Source organism: Pseudopipra pipra, chromosome 5 (assembly GCF_036250125.1).
Source record: "Pseudopipra pipra isolate bDixPip1 chromosome 5, bDixPip1.hap1, whole genome shotgun sequence".
Taxonomy (NCBI): Eukaryota; Metazoa; Chordata; class Aves; order Passeriformes; family Pipridae; genus Pseudopipra; species Pseudopipra pipra.
The window spans coordinates 55212822-55237109 of record NC_087553.1 but is presented as its reverse complement, the minus strand read 5'-3'; the positions used below and the strand labels follow the sequence as shown (position 1 = coordinate 55237109).

General features: G+C 43.2%; 1 protein-coding gene across 9 annotated transcripts in view; it reads right to left on the bottom strand.

Moving 5' to 3' along the window:
- The window catches only part of PLXNB2 (plexin B2), a 257577-nt gene extending 233942 nt beyond the window's left edge, over nt 1-23635 (bottom strand). For 5 of the 9 annotated variants that reach the window (XM_064656177.1, XM_064656175.1, XM_064656183.1 and 2 more), the window contains exons 1-2: nt 23513-23635; nt 13478-13580 (exon numbers count right to left, since the gene is read on the bottom strand). The gene's annotated coding sequence lies outside the window, so the exon portion shown is untranslated. Of the gene's footprint in view, nt 1-13477; nt 13581-23111; nt 23252-23512 lie in introns of those variants that run through there. The other 4 variants (XM_064656176.1, XM_064656178.1, XM_064656184.1 and 1 more) reach the window with 1 other exon arrangement.
- Between the last annotated feature and the right edge of the window lie 653 nt (nt 23636-24288).

Genomic DNA, 24288 nt, shown 5'->3' with positions numbered 1-24288 from the left:
ATATGGTCCTGGAGCACATCCACACACATTCACCAGAAGGGAATGAGAGTGGGTGGAATACATAAGACTACCCCTAAGAAAGGGAGAAGGAAGAAGAGAGAATAAAAATCCTAGGCATAAACAAACAGCAGCTATTTCTAGCTCTTCTAGTTGAACCCCCTTCTCCAGCCCAGTGTCACTCTGCAAGATGCCTTGTTCAACTTAAGAGACAAACAGAGAAATAAAAGCGCAAGAGCATGCACTTTTACAGCCCAATTACAACCACTTACAAACTTATTGTAAATCTATTCATTGCTTAACACCAGGTAAATTCAGGAAATGCGTTTGCTCAGTGTGTACTCCATGTAGCTTGATATTCTCCATATATCTCGAGTGTGCACATTCAAGCAATAAAAAAATTAAATATACCAAGTCTGGATTAGATTCAGTCCACAATAGCAGGGGGAAAAAAAGAGTAATTATTGACAGTGGCTTGGTTAAGCTTACAAAAGCTTAATGGAAAAGGATTTTTCCATAATTGCCATCTCTAACCTTTTATCCAAGCTCAGTGGGTACATTACCCAAGTCAGCAGGAAGTTTAGCCACTCTACATGAAATTAATAACATTTATAGGCTGACCCATAGCCCATAGCTTTTTAGAACAAGAGCTATGAAGAAGTTTCTGCCCTTCCATCAGGGAATAGTACATACCACACTCAGCTGCTTAAAACAAAACAACACCCCCCTCCTTCTGCTGCTGGGCCTGAGCCTCTCTCTTATGCATACTCAAGAGTAAATTAACCTTACGTACTAATTAGAGGAATTAAAACAAGCATCTCAAGAGCGGTGCATCCCATCTGCTGACTTGCAAGTACCTGGCAGGGCAGCAGCCTCTGCACCACCAGGGTACCCCTCTTCTCTCATGCAAACGCCCTGAGAAGCACTACATGCCCCAAACTGGGAGTTTCCAGGCTGGCCTCGGAACAGCTACCCCTGTGCTCACAGGCAGGAATCAGTCCGTACATTTCTTTGTCCCATCCATCTGCCCATCCACAGAATGGATTGCAAAAATGTTGAAAGGATGTGTTTCAAGTCCAGGTGCCTATAAAATGGCTGTGAGTGAACCTGCACACCAAGTAAGAGCTCTCAGCCTGGTTTTGCATTCAAGTATACGGAAAATGAGATAAACTAATTTAACTAACACTGACCCAGTTTTACACTGAAAGAACCAAAACAGACATGAGAAGTTAAAATATATTCCTTAAGAGATACAGTTCATCTGTTTTGAAGTGGCAAGCATGAAATATTTGAGTATCTGTGATAAAATTCTAGGTGATGACTGAACAGAGCAAAAACAGGTCAGCAATCCAATTTAACAAAATTGTGTTGAAAATCATTAACAGGAATACAGCACACATGCTTTATAAGACGGTACTCTCCTCAGCATCACAGACCATGAAGAAAACAAGAAAAATCAAGAAGATAAACAAGGCTGGCTGGGAATTGATTGCCACCTTTGAAATTTTAGTGGAACAGTTGGAGTAAGAATCTGACTGCAGCTGAACTGAAAAATCACTATATGTATCTAGATTACTCATCTACTGCTAAACCAAATCAAAATGTTCTTCCCACAGGCAAGGCTGAAGATTTCAGAAAAGCCATAATTTATAACTCAGGAAAAGTTTAGAGGAAAACTCTGCAAAACCAAAATGAATTTTGTACTTAATGGGCAGGAAAACAAAGGACAGATGGAACTTCATGTAGCTTGGTATGACAGTAAATACTACACGGCATGCAGGATGTGACTGAGCCAAGAAGCTGATGAGCTGCATTAAAGAAGAGTTCACCTCACTCATGTCCCAGCCTTTCTTTCTCTGCAAATCACGGTTTCAAACTTTTACATAATAGCAGGAGCAGGTTTAAAAAAAAAATAAAAAAAAATAGGATAGATTTCCAGCAAACCAGACTTCTATTACAATTAACATTAGGAACGCCTATCAATACAGTTCAAATAGGCAATCCTCCTTAACCTTTCTCGTAATTAGGTAGCAAAGTCATTTACAGGAAGTGCAAAAAGTGAGTGTGCAAGGTACAGAAAAGCACCACAGTATTTCTGTACAATTTGTTTTGCAGGAATGATCATGCCTTGGGTAGGAGCCCATTTCTAACAATTTATTTTTCATGTCTGGACAAGGCAATATAACTTCTACCCAATTTAATCTCTTTGCTAATATACTTAGCTGTTAAAGCTGAAATACTCAAGCTTAACAATAAGGCTAAAATACTCAGAATACTTAAATCCAAGAAATGTGTTTTCTGGCTTCAATTCAGGACAAGCAGAAGCAATCATCTATGGCACTGTGGACGGGGGAACTCGGTGACACCTGCCACGAGGTTACATTGGACTCTACACAATTGCCTACAACTGCTCCAAGCAGGGCACAAAAATCATCTACACAAAGTCTTTAATTGCCAGGGAAGCTCCTCCAAAGGGCCAGGAAGCACCTGGGTACCCCGACAGCTTGCCTTGGCTCCTTGGGTCAGCACTACCCTAAAATTACAGGGACGCTGGGCCAAACTACCAACACCCCCACCACCCCCACCCCGAGATGCCTGTCACGTTTCCCCCGAGGTTGTTTCGTTCTGCTTTCAAGCTGCAGTTCAGCGAACAGGCTGCAATTTACCTCTTCACCCTCACCCTCAAATTTGTTTGGATAAACAGGCCCTCCTTTGTTCCAGACTGCTACTACATTTACACATTGTATTGTAAATCAGCCGGTACAAAGCAAGGGAGGCCCTTGAATGAAGACACTAGCAGTTTTGTTCACAGCAAAATTAAACGAGTAAGAGGCACAGAACCCCATTTATAACCCCAGTCTGGAAACAATTGGTTTTTAAAAGGTGAGAGGTTTAAAAAAGTTTACTAAACAAACCTAGCCAGTTACAGAGTCTATAGTGAGCTCAAAAACAAGCTCAAGGCCGTATAAATTGCCAAAGCAGTGTTATTTCTGAAGAGAACTTTAACCAGTTTAAAAGCTTGCTTTCTTGCTGTTTCAAGGGCCCAAGAATTATTGGCAAATGATTTAGCTTTTACTAAGTACACAAACAGAGAGAAATTAGTCACAGAGGAAGGGAATGAACTATTCACCATGTCTATTAAAGACAAGAGACCTAAATGGCATCTAGGAGTTGCAGGATAAACATCAGGAAAAACTTCACAGTAATAACAATTGAGTAGAGGAATGACAGCTATGAAGTCTTTCCCATCAGAAGAAGAGGTTCAACAAACATCTGTAATTATTGGCTTAACCACAGCTGATTCTGTCTTACAGACTGTATCTGTATTTGGCTTCTTCAGATCCCTCCTCAAACCTATTTTCCATCATTTTAAATGTTCTTTTAAATAAACTGAGTTTGCTGAGAACTCTCCCATGAGTAGATACTGCAGTACAGCTCATCAGAAAAGAGATCAAAACTAACCATTATTTGATAGGTGTCCACCCAGGTTTGCTGGAAAACTGTCAGCTCAGTCCCATAACTGAGTATGTATTCAAAAAAAAAACAACCAAAAAAACTCTCTGATCCAAAGGCCAAGAATAAATTGCATTTGATCTTGTCTGCAGTCCAGAAGTGAGGACTCTGATGAGATCCCATGGAGAAACTTCAGTTTGACCTCTGTAGGATGTAATTCATTGCTGCAGACACCTTGCATTGCTCATAAACACCAAGCTTAAAAAAATTAATCCCAAGTCTGAAACATAAGTTTGAGTGCCAACAATAACTTTATTCCTTTGATTACTTTAAGGGGGAGGGGGGGCAGAAACATTATGGATTTGGGTTTAAAAACTTTTTGCCCCGATTACAAGAAGTATGTTACAATAAGATATGTTCTACAAACTGCTTTTGGTAAATCTACTATCCATGGCATAACAAAACTCCACTTTTCATTAGTTTCAGATCAAAACCAAAGAAAATTCAAGAAATAGAGGGCATGCCTCCATCTGATGTTTCAGAAGCCAGGGCATCACTATCCACATTATAATTCTGACATGATCTGATTGTCTGTGCATACGCTCAGCAGCAAAAGCAGGAAAGGGAAAGTACAAGTTCCCATGCACTCTGGTCCCTTCAGAGGTCAAAAAGCACTGGCTAAGCAAGACAAAGGGAAGTTCGACCTCTGCTTTGCCACTAGCCCCAGCAACACTATCTGAGCATAAGAGTCGTGAGTGAGGTGACTGCCCAAGCTGCTACCCTTGACTACAAAAAATAAAAAAATTCGATATAGTTGTGAGCATGGGAACCTCCCCTTAACACCCTTGTGATGCTGGGTCCCACCAGAGCGAGGGGTGCCCCATCCTCTGTCAGGGAAGGAGGCAGTGATGCACCACTGCAGGTGCTGAGAGTACTGGGCATGCTACAGCCACACCTTTCTGCCAACACTGCAAATATTCCTGCCAGAGGAGCACAGTGGTCCAGCACCATGCTTTCCACAAGCCAAGTTCAACCCCAAGCCCTGACCTGCTTGTGTTGCCCCCTGTGCCCCACCCCATGCTTCCAGCACCACCTCTTGCTAAGTGATCCACCTTTTATCCAACTTCTCTCCATCTTCAAACACATGATTAGAAGGTTAATCAGCACTGGAGTACTTTAGTTGCCACCAAACATCACTTGGATGGGCTTTGCTCACTCTCCCGCCTCTCCTGAGCTGCCCTTTCCTCTAGGAACAATGTTTTGTACAAGGACTCGTCAGTTTCATCCCTTTCACCTGAAGACAAAACAAAACATGGAAGGAGAACCTCACGGCAGGAGCATCACTCTCACCTGAAGCTGGATCCCTCTCTGAGTCAATATGGAAATGCTGTTACAGGGAGTGAAAAGAAGCCAACAACCTACAAGCATATGAGGGTCTGAAAACACTGTAATTTGTGCCCTGAAGAGAGATTACAGCCCATCTGTCCCAGCCGGAGTACAAAAGAATTCAGAACGACTTGTGCTCCATCTCCGCACCTCCCCTCACCCCCTGCTTAGCCAAATAACTAAAGCAAATACATACAGTCATGTCGCTAAACCGTTGAAAATAATCTGCCTCTTTGTCACCGCTGCAACCCTTGTAAGGGCATGGGCACTGCACTTGGGAAACCATAGGTTATCCAAAATCATCTCCTGGAATCTGGTGTGACACAGGCTTTTCCTGCAGTTTGGTCTGAACCTGCACTGATGGGCTCGAATTGCTCCTTCACCAAGATTTACTTTCCTGCTTGTAGATAATGCTGCTGAAACATCTGTAAAAACAAATCCATTCACTTTAATGTTAAGCCCTTGCACTAAGTATTGAAGTGACACTGTCAGATTAAAGGGACCATAATACATTTTTTTAATACCCCATTTTAAACTCTCCCTCAGATTATTACCCATGAAAGAGCTTTTAATATTTCTTCTTTGACTGAGGTGCATGACACCTGCCTGCCCTCCATTTCTGACCCATTTTGGCTTAAAAAGGCCCACCTGGCATTTTACTAAGCTCTGCTCCAAAGGCAGCAGTGGTGGGGAATGGGGGAAACCCACATGACACCTGCACGTCACCCATACAACCAAGGGCTGGGACAACATGTGCCTGCGGCTTCCCCAGACACATGGTGAAGGAAAACTGTGAGGCAGATGCTGGGAACATGCTGCCATCCCGATAGCAGCACCACCCCAGCCTCCCACTACTGGAGCAGCCCTCGATCACAGATAGCTCTTCTGGCAGCCACCTGGGCACTGCTGCTCACTGCTAGCACAGGATGGGGAATAGGTATTGAAGTTTTATGACAGGCAACTCACCCTGTCACTTCTCATTTTAGTACTTTCTTACTCTGACAAGCAGAGGCAACTTTGACCAAAAGGCTTCTGATAAGAATCACAGAATTGTTAAGGTTGGAAGGGACCTCTGGAGATCATCTAGTCCAATCCCCCTGCCAAGGCAGGGTCACCTGGAGCAGGTGACACAGGAATGCGTCTGGGCGGGTTTTGAGTGTCTCCTGAAATGAAGACTCCATGACCTCCCTGGGCAGCCTGTTCCAGTGTTCTGACATCTTCAACATAAAGAAGTTCTTTGCATTCTTCTACCCTGTATTTAGATGGAATTTCTTGTGTTTTAGGAAGACCAAACTGAGTCCTGAACAAGGAAAAAAGTGCTTAAAAGCTCTCAATGAGTATCACTATGGTGCACACAGACAATAAGAAGCCGTAAGAGGCTTCTCTGTTTTATCCGTCTTTGACTATAGGGCAACTAAAAATAATAGCAAAATCATAAGAACAAAATCATTTAGCAAAACACCCTCAAAATCAAAACAAACAAACAACTCCCAACAATATCTCTCGAAAGTCACAAACAAATAAATCAGTGCCTTTTTTGTTCTTAAGCAAAGGCAGGAAAGAAGAAAGTGTGGCTGCCCCTGGAAGTGCTGTGAGTGGGAACTCGCAGAAGACAGGACAACACAGACCCAGCACCTGCAATGTCAGTGTCTCAGCCCTGTGCCCAACAAGTTCCTTCAGCTACTCTGGCTCCTGGTTTCCACATCTGCAGAGTGGGGATAATAACAGGTCTTTACATCACAGGGGTGTTACAAAGATCAATTAGTTAATGTCTGAAAAGCGCTTTGAAGATATAGCAGGTGGTGAGTATTATTATGCAAATAACATGATTTAAGAAAATCACAAGTGCTGGATTAATACTAATCCCTTTGATATTTAAAAGACACCGTTTTTTTCATATTTTAAAGCAGTGAGCATTTATGTTATAGTTTTCCATGGCTGCTGCTACAACAACTTTTAACCTTTTCTTTTCATACAGCTCCTCACATAAAACTCCTCTGCAGACATCTTCACAAAATCCAATCTTGACTTAAAGCTACGAGCAGTGGAAGAAATTATGCATGTTGATGAACTGGATAACTAGATCCTATGCAGAATATTTCTCAGAGGATAGAATGTCACAGACCTAACTTACTGTAACAAACACCACAGAGTCTTTCAGTTTTAGGGCTTCTTTTGGAAGCACACTAATTTCACGCATAGAGGCATTTGTAAAACAATAAAGCTGCTATTTAATTATGCCATTTTATGTGGTGGAAAAAGTGGAGAAAGAAAGGAAGTTATGGTTCATTCACTTCTTCCAAGGCTGCATATCTGAATTGCAAAAAAAATAAAAAAAAAATTAATGTCAAATGACCTCATTTGGTGGTTCTACAGGAGATCAGGCATTGCAATGTTTCCTCCAGCTTCCAGCAAATGGCCACACAACCACTTTTGCTTTAGGTGGATGGAGGGAATGGAGCAGATGGCTACAAGCTAGCACAGAAACGCAGCCTGCCTGAAAACTTGCCACTCGCAATGAGAGAGAAACACAAGCCAACAAGAGAGTTGAGGTGAGAACAGAACAAAGAACCTGAGGGGAGCAGCAACATCGGAAACCAAGGAGAGAGCACAGCCAAGACTAGATATCCCTCTGGTTTCTAGTCTTGCCTTTGCTAGACCTCTCTGTGAAAGCAAGACATTCCAACCAGTGCCTGAAACCTCCCTGTGCCTCCAGGACTTCTACTGCCACGTTCCCTTTCTGTAAGGAAGCCTGTTTCTTGTCTCCTGCACCATAAAATTTACTGCAAACCAGCTGGTGCATTCAGTCTAGGAATCTGGACAATATTGCTGTGGTTAAAAATATTAACCTCTTCTGGAATGCATGTCTGAAACTGATATTAATGAAATAAGATCAGATATTAATATTCTGTACGGCTGGTTCCTTAAGCTGTGCTGTAGTGTCAAAACAAATCCTTTCCCAAGTCAATATACAAAATATCAACAGAGAATGGCAGGTAGTATGGATGTGGGAGGAGGCAGAAGGAGCACTTTAAAACTTAGAAGCTATTATGTTTGCAGATATAGGCAGCCATGCTTTCCTTCCTACCCCATCTCCCACAGCAGCCATATTAATAGCTATTCAATACAGTAACAGGATTCAAGCTGTACATTTAGTTGTTGGGGTTTTTTTCAATCTCTAGGTCAATATTAAAAGCATTTGGATGCTCTTTAGGAGAGAAGAATGATTTTGCACTCCAGGAACAGTGAGGCATTTGCAGCATTCCCTAGGAACACCAGGAAAGATTTCTTTTACCTGTGCCTGCTGATGACTGATGTGGTAATACTTTATTTTAACTGGACCCAGTTGTACAGATTCACAATTCCATTTTCTTGCGTAAACATGCACTCTGTGTAATCTTAGTGTGATCTCGTTAGTTGAATTTATACAATTTACGTACAAAATAGATCCAAACCACCACCTGAGGGTTACTCTTCAGCCAGGAGGAAACCCTTGAGGGTGTCTGAGCTCAAAGTCCTTTGGACACATGATTTGCACTCCTGGATATGCCAGGCCTGGGGAATAAATCTGAAGTTCTAATCCTGGACAAGTAAGTACAGCCCCATCCTTCACTTTGCTCTCCTGTAAAACAGCAGCCACCCTCTCTCCTGAAAAAGATCTAATGATAGACCTCTCCAGTGAAGAACAACTCCCAAGAGGGAAGATGAGTCAGCATCATGCTTCCTTCATCTTCACAGGGGAGAAAATTAATTTCTCTCTCAAGAGTAACCCCTGCCTGCAGGTAGTTTGAGGTTTGGTGTACTCCATCTCCACGCTTTCAGTTAATTCATCTTTTTTGAATGTTTTGAGTTTGCCAAATGCTCACTTGAAGAAAGCAATCTAATTTTCTTGTAATCTGGTATTCAGTTTGAGGTATGCAGGTTAATCTTAAGTAGGCCATAGATATTTATAGCTAAAATTAGAAATAGGAAAAATATTCCAGCATTCTCAAAACTTTCACATGTGCAGCCTCATCACAGCAAAGAGATAAAACCCAACATAGACGGCACCAAGTTTTTTTTATCTCTGCTTCAAACAGCCAAATAATATAAAGCAACTGCCAAATAATATGGAACAACTGCAAGACTGCTCCCATTAGCCAACCTTCCCATCACTCATCAATCTGCTGCCAGGTTTCTCCAGATAAAAGGATGGAATGTAAGCTTATTATCCCCACTATACTTAACATATAGTCAGAAAAAAACCCCAAAAAAGTCTATTGTAACTGTGATAGAGAAGTAGATAAGACATTGCCTTCTGTCTGCCCACAGAGCAAGAGGAAAGCCATTCAAACAGCCACTCAAAGGACGAAAAATAAAACATCTGGACTACTAGCTAGTTTGCTGATCTTTGCACCAAGTAAGCCAGAAAAGCACAGTCTATCCCACTGACTGCCACTGCCTTTTCTTCCCCAGGAGATGGGCAGGGAATGAGAATGGGTATGTACTGAAGAGAGTAAGTAGTTCATACAAAAAGCTTCTGGGCTGATGATCTCCTGGCTTTGGTACGATTTGCATCACATTTGTAATTGTATTGACCTGGACAGCTTTAACCTCATTAAGGATTCACAGGTAAAAAGCAGATGCTGAATCAAATCTTACAAAGCAGTGTCTGCTTCATGGGGGCTATGCTAAGCAGGTTAACTCAGCACCTTATCTGTCTTTGGTTTGTAAAGGGTTTGTAAAGAGTATATTCATAATTTCACTCAGGAAAAAAAATATATGTCAATTGAAGAAAGGTTTATTTGAACTAAAGAGCAAAAGAATTGTGTGGTTTGGGATGTTTGAGCTCATGGTGTATTGAAGTACAGCTATTTAAAAAGAAACTACTCATCCTTACATTGTGGCTAATATATATATAAATGACTAAAAAAAATTTACTGAAACTGTAATATTTCCTCTCACTCCAATAAACATAAGAACTTAACATTAAATCTGTATTTAAAAAAAAAAAATCAGCCTATGCATTGTAGGGACTACAAGTACAGCCAAACTAAGCCCTTGCAGCTGAGTTCACTGCTCTGCTTTTGGCACAAGTACAGCTGAAATACTCCAGAAGACAGATATTTCCAGAAGAGACATTCTTTCAGTTGTTTTGAATTAATCTTTATGGTACACAAGGAATTTCTAGGAAAAAAACCCCATCTTTAGCAAATTTCATAACCTTCACTTGGGAAACACAAAGGGAAAGTTTCCATATGACGGGGCATACTTTTCTTTAAAAACACATCAATTGTAACAATAAAATATATTATACATATTGTATATAATATATTCAAATTTATATCTTTTTTTCTTTAACAGAGATCCTATTTCTGAAAATGAGTAGAGCACACTCCATGCATATAGCCACTTTTATGAAGTGGATAGAAATGTGTGAAGGAGAACCACTATGAGTTATTATGATAATGCCCTTTGAGGCATGCCAAGGGAGTAAAATTGCTAATGAAGGACCTTCTTTTTGGACCAGGAGGGCTCCAGCTTTCTATTTGTGCTGCCACATGCAGGAGCTTTAAATTGAAGTTATGTTTGTGCTCATGGCCTCATTAGATTATAACTCGACTGTTGATTTGAATTCCTGCAGGCCTCGTACTCTCGGGACCTGCCCTATCTCATTTGGAGGAGATCACATAATGGTTATTCCTCTTTACAGCCACACTACCACCTTGTAGCTAAGCCTCAGGGTCAATAACCTTAGGTCTAGTTTTCACATTTAACAAATTTTTCTACTGCTCAATTGGCAAAGGCTGGTCATATCCTGTTACAGATACTGTACGCTGCGACTGCTGCATACCCATCATTGCATCATCCAGACCCATAGTTTCCAAATCAAACCATAAACATCATGGCAGCACATGGAAATCCTTCTAAGCTTCCCCAAAGAGCTTACCAGAGGTAAGAATCTTCCTCATATTTAGGAAAAGCCTGCTTCAAAGTTATTTTTTTCCATATGAAGAAAATTCTCTGTATTTCTTTTAGCCCATCCTTGGTATTTTGCTTTTCTTTCTTTGCTGCAAGCAGTAAAACACTTTTATGTTCAATATATGAATAGTGGAGATTTTTTAAAGTCTCACATTTTACAAGGTTTTCCTAAAGCTTGTAAAACATGAATGATCTGTGCAATGGCTCCATACATTAAAACAAAACTCAGGTGTACTAGTCTCCATCTCTCCCTTTATTCATTACTTAAAGGGTTAGGAACCACCCTGGGATGCCCTGCACTAGGAGGGAAAGTACATAACTAATTTCCTAACTGCTCTGTTTACTTGCATACCTTGTGGGCAAAACTTGGCAAGAAAGGATTGGAAGCTGTTTGCTTTGAAATTATCACCCCATTTACAAGATTCAAGTATTTTAAAATGAGGTAAGAGGGAAAAGAAAGTGACTATGTTCATGATTAATGCTATAGACAACGTTAGCAGTGCACTGGAGGTCACCAGCCAAGAAAGAAAACCAACAGGTACTGACCGAGAAAGCTTTCTCCCAAAGTGCACATGGACATGACATTTAGAGCACCCAGAGAAAAAAAAGGCACTAGCAAGATCTATGCAAAATGTCTGTATTTACTTTAAAGCCACCTCATATTATTCCCACAAATACATGGAAAAACACAAGCACTGCTGCTACTGAAAGTACGAACTCAACACCCTAACTGTTTCCAAAGTCTCCTTTTCCCTGACTAATAGGGCCACCCAGGATGGGATCAGCAGGAAAAGAAGAAAGCTACAGACACAGGCAGGGCTTGATAAGACAATGAACTTGGCAACAAAATTAGTTTAAGCAGGTCTTGAATCCTTTTTTTTCCTTGGGCGGGGTGTGTGTGGGGGGGTGCCTTCCAGCGTCTCAGTCCAACATTGCAAATAACTACGTGTTTGCAGGGCTATGCTGTGAAACACAGTAGAGATGCAGGGAAACTTTTAAATACTTTTTTCAAAGCCATATAACAACTGTATATAATATAGTCTAATGCTAGATCAGCTCTGCTGTCCAGTCCACTGCACAGTTCCACAAAACTCATGGTAGCACAACCATGCAGGTACTGGCCAGTGATGGTAGGAACTACTTACAGCAGAGCTGCCACCAAAGATTTCATATCATTGAATGATGGTCCATGCCTGCTGCTAACCCACTTGGAACAGAAACACTCTCTCCTATGCCAAGTCATCTCGTGGGTATGGAGAGCCTGATGTGAAAGTGCTTTGTAGGAGCTTTGCTCAAGCCAGGACATCTGGGGATGCAAGGTCTGCTTTTGCATAGGGGGTTTTGGGGAGGTAACATAGGATAACAGAGAATTATCAGGTCCCCACCCTTTCCAGTCAAGAAGGAATGCTGCAGTATCCACTTGCCCTACTTATACCTGACAAAAATACCACTAAAATGTGCTACAAATTTTCCAAAATTCCCCAAAGAGAGGCAATGTCAAAAAAATAAGAACAAAAAAACCTCCAAACTAAAAAAAACAAAACCCAAAACCAACCAACCAACCAAAAGCAAAAACACCCACCCCAAACCAAAACAACAACAACAAAACCCCAACCCAAAACCCAGCAACAACAACCCCCCCCCCAGTCAAGAAACCTGCAGGACCCCACTGCCCCACTGCTTATAGTGGATCCCATAGATGGCACTCTGGACACTAAATCTACACACAAAGCAGCCCAGACCTCTGGTATTCCAATAAATATGCCTGTTGGGACAGAGACCTTCCTATCCATGCCAAGGTATTGTCCATGAAAGGTGTGAGAAAATAAAAGTCTGTGAGAGGGGGGGAAAGGATGCAAGAATGTAGCTATTTCTGGCCATAAATTTACCAGTCTCTTCCCAACAAGCTAAGTAACAACACAAAGTAACTCTTTACTGCTGCCTCATTCAAAAGCTCCTAACTTCCAAGGCTGCGAAAACCTCTTCTGATACTGGAGTTACCGTTTGAGTATAATTCAAGTAGATTAATTAAGCCACAGACAACAGAAAACGCAGTCTGCCTCTTCAAATTATCAGTAAGAGAATATATCATTAAGAGTTTAGTTTCAAGGATGCTGTTTACATTTACTCATTTTACAGGAGTAAGGATAAAAATTAAAAGGTAATAACTAATTGCTACAATTGGGAAAAGTAAATTGGAAACTCCTCTCTGAGTACACCTGTGTAGAATAATTTGAACAATGGCAACATAAGCAACACAGATTGCAAAAGTGAAGTGGAAAGTGTTACTCTGAGCAATTGAGATACTATGTTTTGATAACTGAGTTAACTTGTAGATGCTTCACGCACACAAATTGCTTAACGTCATTTGACACTACAGGTCCAGGAGTTACAAAGATACACACAAAAATCACAATTGAAGCAGACAGTACCCAGGACAATTACAAAATAAATACATTTCATGCCAGATTATTACACTAAATTTAAGGCTGTAATATTTCAACTTAAGCTCAAAGCACATAAACCAACACCATATAGCCATCTCTAAGCCAATCACACTGCAGTGCTCTACATGACAAACTCCTCCTTCTCAAGCAAGTAGCACGACACAAACACAACACTTTGGAAGCAGAAATGGAAGTTTAAAAACCCCCTCAATCCAAATGAGTTCTTAGCTCACCTGAGCAGCACAACTGTTGCTAGTAAAAGGGACTTCTTGAGGCTCAGGCTTCCGTGCAAATAGCTTCCAAGATGAAGTGCCTTTTGATGTGTACTTGCTCCTGCTGTGAGAGACACAGAAAAGATTCTTCAGAGAAATAGATAAGATGAGGGACTGGGCAATATGACAGTCAAAGATAAAGAGCTTGCTCCGTGAGTTTATTGGCATCCTAAGAAAGGAATCATTTTGGAGCTGATGTCTCAAGACATTGCAGAAAATTTCTCATTTTCATCCATATAAATGCAAAAGGCTAAGAGTAAGGAAGGTGAAATGTATTGATTTTGCACCACATACAGGGTTAAAGATGTGACATGATCAACAAACATTAAATCAACGGGATTTTGAAAACAGGATACTCAAACATATAGGCCAAATAGGAGAAAACCAGTTAACTGAAAGATCTCAAAAAAGCTGTTGTTAGTGAGTAACATCACCATGCAACTGCAATGCTCCTTTTGCAGTTCAGAATGACTGGAATTATGCTCTACATTACTTAGCTGTCTTATTAGCTACCTGGAAACATGCATGTCCTTGATGGTAGAATTACCGGATTACATGGTTTAGTAGTATGATAAATAAAAACAGAAAGCAAATCAGAGTTAACTCAATTATTTGTCAAACTGGGTTAATTCCAACCAAAAGAGTTTTAAGATGTCTGAATGCAGATATATGCATTTAGATATATGCAGTAATGTGGGATGCAGGTAAGGTTTGCATTTCACAGGACTGTGACCTTAAGAAGCAAGGAAACCAAAAGGGATGAGGTCAACATAGCCTCATAGCTAAGCATGACATTCAGACCTTCTATTGTTATTAGCAGGGCTAATGTGGCTCATAGGTGCAAAGATATGAGAATGAATGGAAATACTGAATGGGGTAGCATGGAGCATGCGATGGTAAAGAGTGACACTGACATACTGTGCTCAGTTCCATGGCTGATGCTCAAAAAAAGATGTTGAAAATTATAGAACATGCAGATTAGAGCTGCAGAAGCAATTAGCATCTAGAGGGGGACAAAAGGATTATGTATAATCAGATTTAAAGATGCAGTCCTTCTGATAAGCCACACAGACAACTGACGACTTACTTGATCATCTTTAAGGAAAAAAAAAAAAATCAGGAACAAGAAACTCTTTAATATTGCCACAAGAAGACTTAAAAGGGATGAACAGATGCAAGTCAAAAGCATGGAAGGCTCCTGTTAAAAACAAGATGTAATTCTAAACATGCAAACCCTAATAGGAACAACTCAAATATCTTAAGTATTTTCAGGATAAGATATGCTTTACCCCAAGGATTTGTTTGGCCCATGAGCAATAGCCAAGTGAGATGTTCAAACAACTGTGGGATTTGACAGCTCCTCTGACCCTAAATTCTGGATGGTACTCTAAAAAAAAAATTCAAACAAAACCCAAAACCTAAAAAAACCCTCAATCAAATAGTAGAAAAACCCCACCAAAATTATATTGCCCTGCATTTTTACCAGTGCTACTGAGCACTGAATCAAATGCATAATGGACTGTGAAATGCTTGCCCCAGCTAAATGTCAAACCAAGAAGCCATCTGTTAATAAGCATAGATATCACCTCTCTGGTGTTTTTTCCAATCTACTAATACATAACTCATATCACCATTTAGGGCTCAGAATTATCAAGACAAAGGAAGTCTTTTGGTTTTTTGTCTCAACAGCTTGGGTGAGCAGAAGGTGACAATATCTGGAGCATACAGAACATGCATGTTCCAAGCCATGAAGACAGCTTTGTGGTTGTAGAGTTACTCTTGAAAAACTTCTTCAAAGTACTCACGAAGACACTTTTTGCCTGAGTAAAAGCCTTTCAGACAAAACCACTGCCAGTTGGCATGTGTGGGAAGAAAAATAAATATCCCCAAAGTCACCCATTTCTGTTGTTTTTTAGGTTTGTAACTTACACCTGCATGGGTGATGGGCATGCATCGCAACCACAACTGCAGTTTACATGAGGCATTACTCAGTTCATGAGGGAAAAGGTCCAGCTGCTGCTGCAAATCAAAACTGCACAGAAAAACTTTTACAGCTTTTAAATTACCTAATAATCCCACAAGACTGGAAACAGAAGAGGTCAAACTATTTCTTTCATTCTCTTGCAATTCAACAGGTCCAACATTAAGTTTATACCAATTTGTTTTGTACTGATTAAATGAACATAGCATGTTAAGTTCAACACACGCTGTGACAACACACTAAAGAAGGACGAATTAACAGTCTTCTGATGTATTCAAGAGAGATGTTGCATATTATGGACTTCCAACTGCAATGAGCATAATCAGATCCATTAAAGGGAAAGGACTAACTATTACAATCTGAAGGAAACCATAGCTTACTACTGTTAACCATTCCGAGTGCCACGTATCTTCAGAAAAGAAGCTTTTATTTGCTGTGTATGCCTAGTCTAAATCCAAGCAAGAGATTATTAAATTGTCCTAATTCGGGATAGCAGACTTCACCTTGTATTTTAGTTGCACGCTCCTTACTAAATCAATGTGTTTTATATTTTCTCCCTCTGTTTTTTTCTATGGTTTCATATATTTAACTAATCACTATTTTCCTACTGGGCAAATACTGGTTAAAAAACTGGTCCTTCATAAATTCTAAACAGTGACACAACTAGGAACGTAACAGCTAGATCTTCTTTACGTACAGCTCTTAGATGTCAGAAAGAGATACTATCTCTTCTTAAACTATCTAGAAGATAAACAAGAGCCCTGAGGAGAAAGACGTGAGGAGATGTACTTTTACATATTTAACATGTAAGTATAGACAGAACATTAAGCTTGAAATGTGAAAAAATCTTGATTTCTGCATCCCTTCTCTGAGACACAGAGCTATCAAATTAACAATTCCTCTAGATATAGCAAGATTAGTGTCAGGTTTACGAGAGCTTCCTTCAAACCAAATTGACATGCAGACCTAATCCAGTTTAATTAGAAATGTGCTAATCAGGTCTATTCAGCAATTAGCACGAGCATACCTTGTTGTAAAAAGGTAAGTTTTGGAACAATTCAGTTTAAGTGCTAAATATCCCATGGATTTTTATTTAAAACCTTGTTGACCATATGCAGTTACTATGTACATTATCTGACAGAGTGCTTCTGACTGGTCTACCTTGAAGGTGCAGCACAGAAGAAGGATAACTTAAGGGCAAAGATTCTCCACAGCTTCCTGGATTGTTGTAGGATGGAGAGGGCTTTCAAAAAACAGACAGAAAGAATGAAAGAAAGGTGGCAAGAAGACCTCTACAACATAAAGGAAACTGTGATTGTCAAGTAATACAAAAACCATTCACTGCAAATTACGCAAATCGTAGAATCATAGAATGTCCTGGGTTGGAAGGAACCTCAAAAATCATCTTGTTCTAACACCCCTGGATAACTTCCACTAGAGCAGGTTGCTCAAAGCCCCATCCAACCTGGCCTTGAACACTTCCATGGATGGGGCATCCACAACTTCCCTGGGCAACCTGTTCCAGTGCCTCATCACCCTCACAGTAAAGAATTTTTTCCTAATATCTAATCTAAATCTACTCTCTTTCAATTTGAACCCGCTCTCCCTTGTCCTGTCACTATCTGCTCTTGTAAATAGTTTTGCCCTATCTCTCCTGTAAGTTCCCTTCAGGTACTGGAAGATTGCAATAAGGTCACCCCAAAGCCTTCTCTTTTCCAGGCTGAACAACCTTAACCCTTTCAATCTGTCTTCATAGGATAGGTGCTCTAGCCTTCTCATCATCCTAATGGCCCTCCTAAGGAGTAGCTCCAACAATTCCACAGCCTTCTTACATTGCTGCCAACCTGCTGGCCATGCTTCTTTTGAAACAGCCCCAAATACAGTTGGCTTTCTGGGTTGCAAGTGCACATTCCTGGGACATGCTGAGTTTGTTGTTAATCAACATCCCCAAGTCCTTCTCCTCAGCGCTGCTCTCAATCCATTCTCCACTCAGCCTGTATTTGTACTTGGGATTTCCTCAACTGATGTGCATGACCTTGCCCTTGGCCTTGTTGAACTTCATGAGGTTCGTACAGGCCCACATGTAAAGCCTGTCAAGGTCCCTCTGGGTGGCATTCCTTCCCTCCAGAATATCAACTTCACCACACAGCTCGGTGTCTTTGGCAGGCTTGCTGAGTGTGCACTCAATCCCACTGTCCATGTCACTGACAAAGATGTTAAACAGCTCTGGTTCCAATACTGACTTCCGAGGAACATCACTCGTCACTCGTCTCCACTTGGACATCAAGCCATTCACTGCAACTCTGAGTGCAACCATCCAGCCAATTCCTTATCCACTGAGTAGTCCATCTGCAAATCCATGTCCTGCCAGTTTAGACAACAATGCCTTGTGGGACACTGTCAAATGCTTTGCACAAGTCCAGGTAGGCGACATCAGTTGCTCTTGCCTTATCCACCAACTCTCTAACCCCAGTCATAGAAGGCCACCAACTTTGTTAGGCATGGTTTGTCCATGTTGAAGCCATTTTGGCTGTCACAAATCACTTTCTTCTTTTCCATGTGCCTTAGCATAGCTTCCAGAAGGATCTGTGCCATGACCTGGCTGGGCACAGAGGTAAGACTGACTGCCTTCACTTTTTACTTGTGGCCCTTAACTAGGGACGCCAGATAACAAGAAAAATGAGTGAAACACTAGAAGTAAGGTTTTAATTGGATAACTAACTTCTTGAAAAGTCACACTTTGATTGAATAAATCAAAACTACTAAATTCACTTGTTTCCAGGATCGCAAAGCTGTTTGACCAAGGGCAGGAGGTAGAACATGGCATGTCAAAAGCAAAGCTAGAAAGGCAGAAACTTGGAAGCTAACCACAAAGGTGGAGCAAGGTCAGAAGTGTTTCAGAAGGTGCCAGGTGAACTCTGTCCACTGATGAGTGCTGAGGCTCCCAAGCCTGGGAAACTCAGCACAGAGCTAATCATCAATCCATGCTGGCGCCAGCTCCCAGAAGCTAAATTCCAAAGAGAAACCGAGCGTCCCAACAAGCATGTAGCTAGTGACCACAACTCTGCTGACACACTCCTGGGGATCAAGTCTGTCTCATGTTATGATGGTGTCAGGCTGAGCAGTTGAGCAGGGGCTGATCATTATGTTGAGCCTGAGATTTCTTTGAATAATTATTAGTACTATTTATTAAGCACAGACACTTTTGGACATTATATCAACAAGTAAGTCTTTTCTCAACCACCTGAGATGGAAACTCAGATCCAAAAGCTATGTATTTCCAGAGATTTAACTGCAGTGATAAAAACAGAAATACTTGATTTTAACAGATAACTAAATTACTACCTGCCTAAAGAAAGTAAGTCTCATCTCTAAAAGACCACCTGAACAGCTTTCCAGTCTGCCTGGCTGCTTCAGGGCTCGGGCAAGCATGTGTCCTTTCCCTCCTCCATCCATACTCTGCTGCCTCCAGGGGCAAGGACTCCACATCCTCTTTTTGTAGCCAGATTTGAGCAGTTTTATAAATAGTTAAGAGAGCTTTTTGTACCACTAAGCCACTGACAGTTAAATGAAATGTCTGTCTTCAACTCCTTATTTCCACTTTGTCTACATGAGTTTTGACCAATTAAATAGTATGCTAAACCACTTACTATCCATATACTGGTTTTTTACTAAAACAAACATCCCCTCAATGACTTAGGGTGTGTGATTTTATTTAAACAAGCATTAACAGATCAGTATAAAATCCAAGTCAGACTCATACTTACACATAACTCTTAAAGTAATATTCCACTAATACTAGTTCCCCCTGGCTTTAATACAGCTACTAATGCTCTTTTTCTTGTTTGGTTGGTTGTTTTTTTCCTAACGGTAGCCATTTAAATAGAAGAGGACTCTCCATTACAAGCTGAGCTTTACAACTTCCCACAGTGCACAGGAAAACCTGTGAGAAAAGCCAAAATAAATATCCACTACTGAGTTGAACTAAAAGATAAAGGTGACAAAGTAGGAGGAACACCACATTGGGGTTGTTTGTTTATTTAATTCCATATTGATTATTTAGACTCTCATCTCACTAACAGCTATGCAGGTGCTAGCTTTACTTCAAGAAGGACCTAGAGTTTTTGTTTGCATAAATCAAGTAGGTTTAATCAAGTGCACATTAGCTCATCAACACATTGGATCTGAAGAGAAAATGCATAAGTGACAATGCCAAGCTATTTTGGTGAATATTCATGATATCTCTTCAGAACAGTCTGACTGGAGGAGAGTGAGAACAAAATGACAGTAAAAGAATGGTAGCAATTACTTTTCTAGCACTTGATGTTGCCATTAACTGCTTGCTGGCAAGATCTTAAAGTTGCAAACCACAATTTAAGCTTGTTACCTTAATTTTACAATTGTAATTCAATATTCTGAATGTGACACTAGTGTAACAAATATGTTCATTCAGTGCTTCTTACAATAAATAATTTAAAAGTGTATGAAAAGTTCCAAATTATAGCCATTACAGAAATACAAATGCTTAGTATTACATCTTCATAAAAATAAATAAATGTGCAAACCATTTTCTCAAAACTGAGCCAGAAACCAAACCTGCTAGCAACAAGTGGGACTTTTTTGTTCTTAATAGGCATTCATGAAGAGTTCTCCCTTCAAAATGTAATTTTTTCTTTAGGAGCTTCTGCGTGCAAGGCAAACAGCTCCCAGTTTCGTAAAGCTATACAAAGCCTTTATCCAACTTCCAATATCATCTGTAGGAAAATTCAGGCAGAAGGTGGCTGTGCCCTTAGTGAGGATATTTTACGTAACAGGTCTTCAAGTCAGATGGACAAATCAAGACTTGGCTAAAAGAAAAAAAAAACTTTGGTCACTTTCTAATTCCCAGAATGGATGAAGGAGGAAGAGAGGAAGAGGGGGTTGTTTCGGTGCATCCATTAGCAAATTTTCAGATGACGCTGAGTTGGGGGGGAGTGTCGATCAGTTGGAAGGCAGAGGGACCTGGACAGACTGGAGAGTTGGACTGATTCCAACGGGATGAGGTTCAACAAGGCTGAGTACCAGGTCCTGCACTTTGGCCACAACAACCCCCTGCAGCACTACAGGCTGGACACAGAGTGGCTGGAGAGCAGCCAGGCAGAAAGAGACCTGGGAGTTTGGATTGACAGAAAGCTGAACATGAGCCAGCAGTGTGCCCAGGTGGCCAAGAAGGCCAATGGCATCCTGGCCTATTTCAGGAACAGTGTAGCCAGCAGGTCCAGGGAAGTGATTCTTCCCCAGTCCTGGGCCCTCAGTTCAGGAAGGATATTGAGGTGCTGGAGCAGGTCCAGAGAAGAGCAATAAGGCTGGTGAAGGGACTTGAACACAAGTCCTATGAAGAGAAGCTGAGGGAGCTGGGGTTGTTTAGCCTGGAGAAGAGGAAGCTCAGGGGAGAACTCATCACTCTCTACAACTCCCTGAAAGGAGGTTGTAGCCAGGTGGGGGTTGGTCTCTTCTCCCAGACAACCATCAGTAAGACAAGAGGGCATGGTCTTAAGCTCTGCCAGGGGAGGTTTAGGTCAGATATTAGGAAGAAATTCTTAACAGAGAGGGTGATCAGGCATTGGAATGGGCTGTCCAGGGAAGTGGTGGATTCTCCATCCCTGGAGGTTTTTAAGATGAGACTGGATGTGGCACTTGGTGCCATGGTCTACTAACCGCAATGGTAGTGGATCAAGGGTTGGACTTGATGATCTCAGAGGTTTTTTCCAACCTGGCTGATTCTATGATTCTATGATCTACTATATCCTTCTGAAACCTAGAACCCTGTGTAGTGTGACCAACCTACCAAGAAGGTCACACAGCCTCTTCTTGTGCAGAGTTACCTCCCTGCGACCACCGCCCACCGAGGCCTGGTACGAGGTAGTTCACTGGAGTCTCATTTGCCATTTCAGAAGAATGTAGGTGCCAATGGACTATGGTTCACAACTGCAGCTTGATTCAGCTGACTTCAGTTGTTTGCCTTGTGCCTCTGCCAGGACAGAGCGATGAACAGGAGATTCATGCTACCAGACTTCACATCACATACTAACATGAATAGCCATAAAATACAGTTTACATTCATATGTCCATCTGTAAACTCTGGCAGATTCAAAGTTCAATAGAAAACAACGCTGAATTGGAGAATAACCCCTGGCAAAGGGACAGGATGAACAGCTGAATGCGTCAGCTCCTGGAGTATAAGTCAGAGTCACAAGTGTATTTATTGTGCTATCCTTCCCATGTCGTTGACAATCAAAGAAGCCTGATTATCAACACTGTTGTAACAGACTATCAGAGCATCCAAAGCTTGCGAGACCAGTTGCATATTTCAAGCTTTGGAAAAAAAAAAACCAGATATTTTTTAGCGCAACTTCAGAGTTGACATCTTCTGAAAGGAACTCTAAAGAAAACTGAAGCCAATCCTAGGTACATACCAGCAGCCTATTACTTACCAACCTTTGCTTCCTCCTAGATTCCATTGTAATGAGAATATAAACAGTAAAATAAGCAGATATCTTCCTCAAATGAATTACCTATTCAGAGTTCCCTCTGGTGTTCAATAAGCTAATCATCACATTCAAGGTAACAGCCTTAGTTACAAAAGCATCAAGTTCCCTCACAAGCAAGTTATCATTTGATGACAAACTCAACGATAGGGACAGGACCGCAGTGTTGTTACTTATGGACAAAAGCTATTTTCCATCGGATTTCAGAGAGGCGATAAACTTCTTTGTATATTCACCCGGGTGTCTGATTAACCCCAAAAGGACCAAAATCGCTACAGATCCCTTCCGTCTCCTGGTATCACCAAGACTGATGAAGTCTCGGAGAAGGCAAAGTAACAAATCACAGGTACAGCCCGGCTGAACGCGGCACGCAAATGCGTTCTTCACCTCCCGAATATCTATGCCTTGAGTCACAAGCCTTTCCAGCCTCGCACTCCCATTCGCCTGCACGGAACACGAGCAAAGTACAGTGTATCTAATTAACAGTTTGGAAAGAAAGTTTAAAGCTGTCTCTGAAAAGAGAAAAAACGCGTTTGCAGGAAAACCCAAACGAGCTCCCAAGCTGGCAGTGCGCAGACGGAGCGCGGGGCTGGCGCCGGGCCAGGGCCAGCAGCGACACAGGGGCTGCTGACCCCGGCTGCGCCGCGGGGTTGCGAAACTCCCGGGAAGAGCAGCCAGGCTCCGCCGAGCAGGGCTGCGCTCCGCGGCGGGGGCGGCGGGAACTCGCCGGGCACCGGCGCTCCCCGGCTGCCGGCCGGGAAGAGCCGCCTCCTCGCGCCTCCCCCCTCGCCCTGCACGACGGCTGGGAAAGGCGCTCCGAGTCCGGAGCCGCCGCCCGGGAGCCCTTTAACCAAAACCATCTGGGCGCGGACAGCGCGACGGAAAGCTCTCTCCGCCCCGGCCCCCGCTGCCTGCCCCCGCCTCCCCGGCCTTGGCCCCGCAGCCGAGGAGGGGAGAAGCTTCTCTATCCGCGACTCAGCAGCTCCAGAGCTGGGGGAGACGGGGGGAAGTCGCCAAGGAATCCGCCCCCACCCCCACCCCGCGCCCCATCCCGCGGCGCACGGCGGCAGGGCTGGGACTGCGTTACCTTCAACAGGTGCAGGCGCCGGCGGGAGGGAGCCCGCGGGCTCGGACCGTCCGAGTTGCCCGAGCGGCAGCGGCGGCCCCGGGAGCCCAGGAGCCCAGGGCGGGCGGCGGCGGGCTGGACAGAGGCGCTACGGCAGTTCTCGGCGGCCGCCCATGCTCCCAGCGGGCCCCGCCGCCGCCACCGCAGCCGGAGTCAGCGCGAAGGCGGCAGCGGCTGCGGCCACCTCCAAGAGGAGGGAGGAGAGCGGCGAAGAGCGAGAGAGGGGGAGGCAGAGAGCGAGAGGAGAGAGAAACCGCCCCAAGAGAAATAATCATCACATGGCGGTCGCGATCCGCCGCCGCCCCCCGACAGCCAGAGCTTACGCTTGGGAGCTGGGGAAAAGCTGCGAGGAGGGGACACACCTGTAGGCGCAGCACATATCCGCTGTGAGCACAATGCGAGACAGGAAACTGAAAAAACAGCCCAGGGAAGGAGAGACGCTCCCGTTCGTCCCTCCTTCTCTCCCTCCCTTTCTCCCTCCCTCCCTCCGTCCGTTCTCCTCCTCCTCCTCCTCCTCCTCTCTCCACCCCCTGCCCCTGGTCAGGATCCGCTTGCAGCGCTGTCTCATGCAGGGAGATGCAGGAGAAGGGCCGGGAGGCGGCAGGAGCCGTACTTTCTCCCCATTTTCCTTTCCCCTTCTCCGCTTTGTTTTGCCCGCCAGGCAGGCGCAGCCGGCTCGGCGGAGCGGGGCCGGGTGCCGAGCGCTCCCGGTGAACCGGCGCCGCGCCGGGGGCGGCAGCTCCAGCGCCGGGAGCGCCGATCGCCTGCGGGGCCCGGGGGGTGAACAGCGGGGAGCGGCGGCACTGCCGGGGCGGTGCTGCCCGGCTCCTCTGGGCAGCTCTGCCCGCGGCCGGGGCCGGCGCTTGGCCTCCGCGGGGCTCTCCAGACGAAAGGTCTACCTGCTGGTCTGTACCTAAAGGGCGTGGGGTACCTGTCGGATCCTGGTGGTGTTTTAGGGAGGGTCCTGAACATGCAGAAACAGCGTAATTCCCGCCCCTCATCCCCTGAGCAGAGGCTCTGAGCACCCAGAGGTTGCTTCTCTTCTTGCACACCTTGCCTTGTCGTTGTGGGGGGCCAAAAATATGTTCCCTGGCATCACTTTTACTGAACTTGAAGTACTCCAGGGTTTATCTCTCTT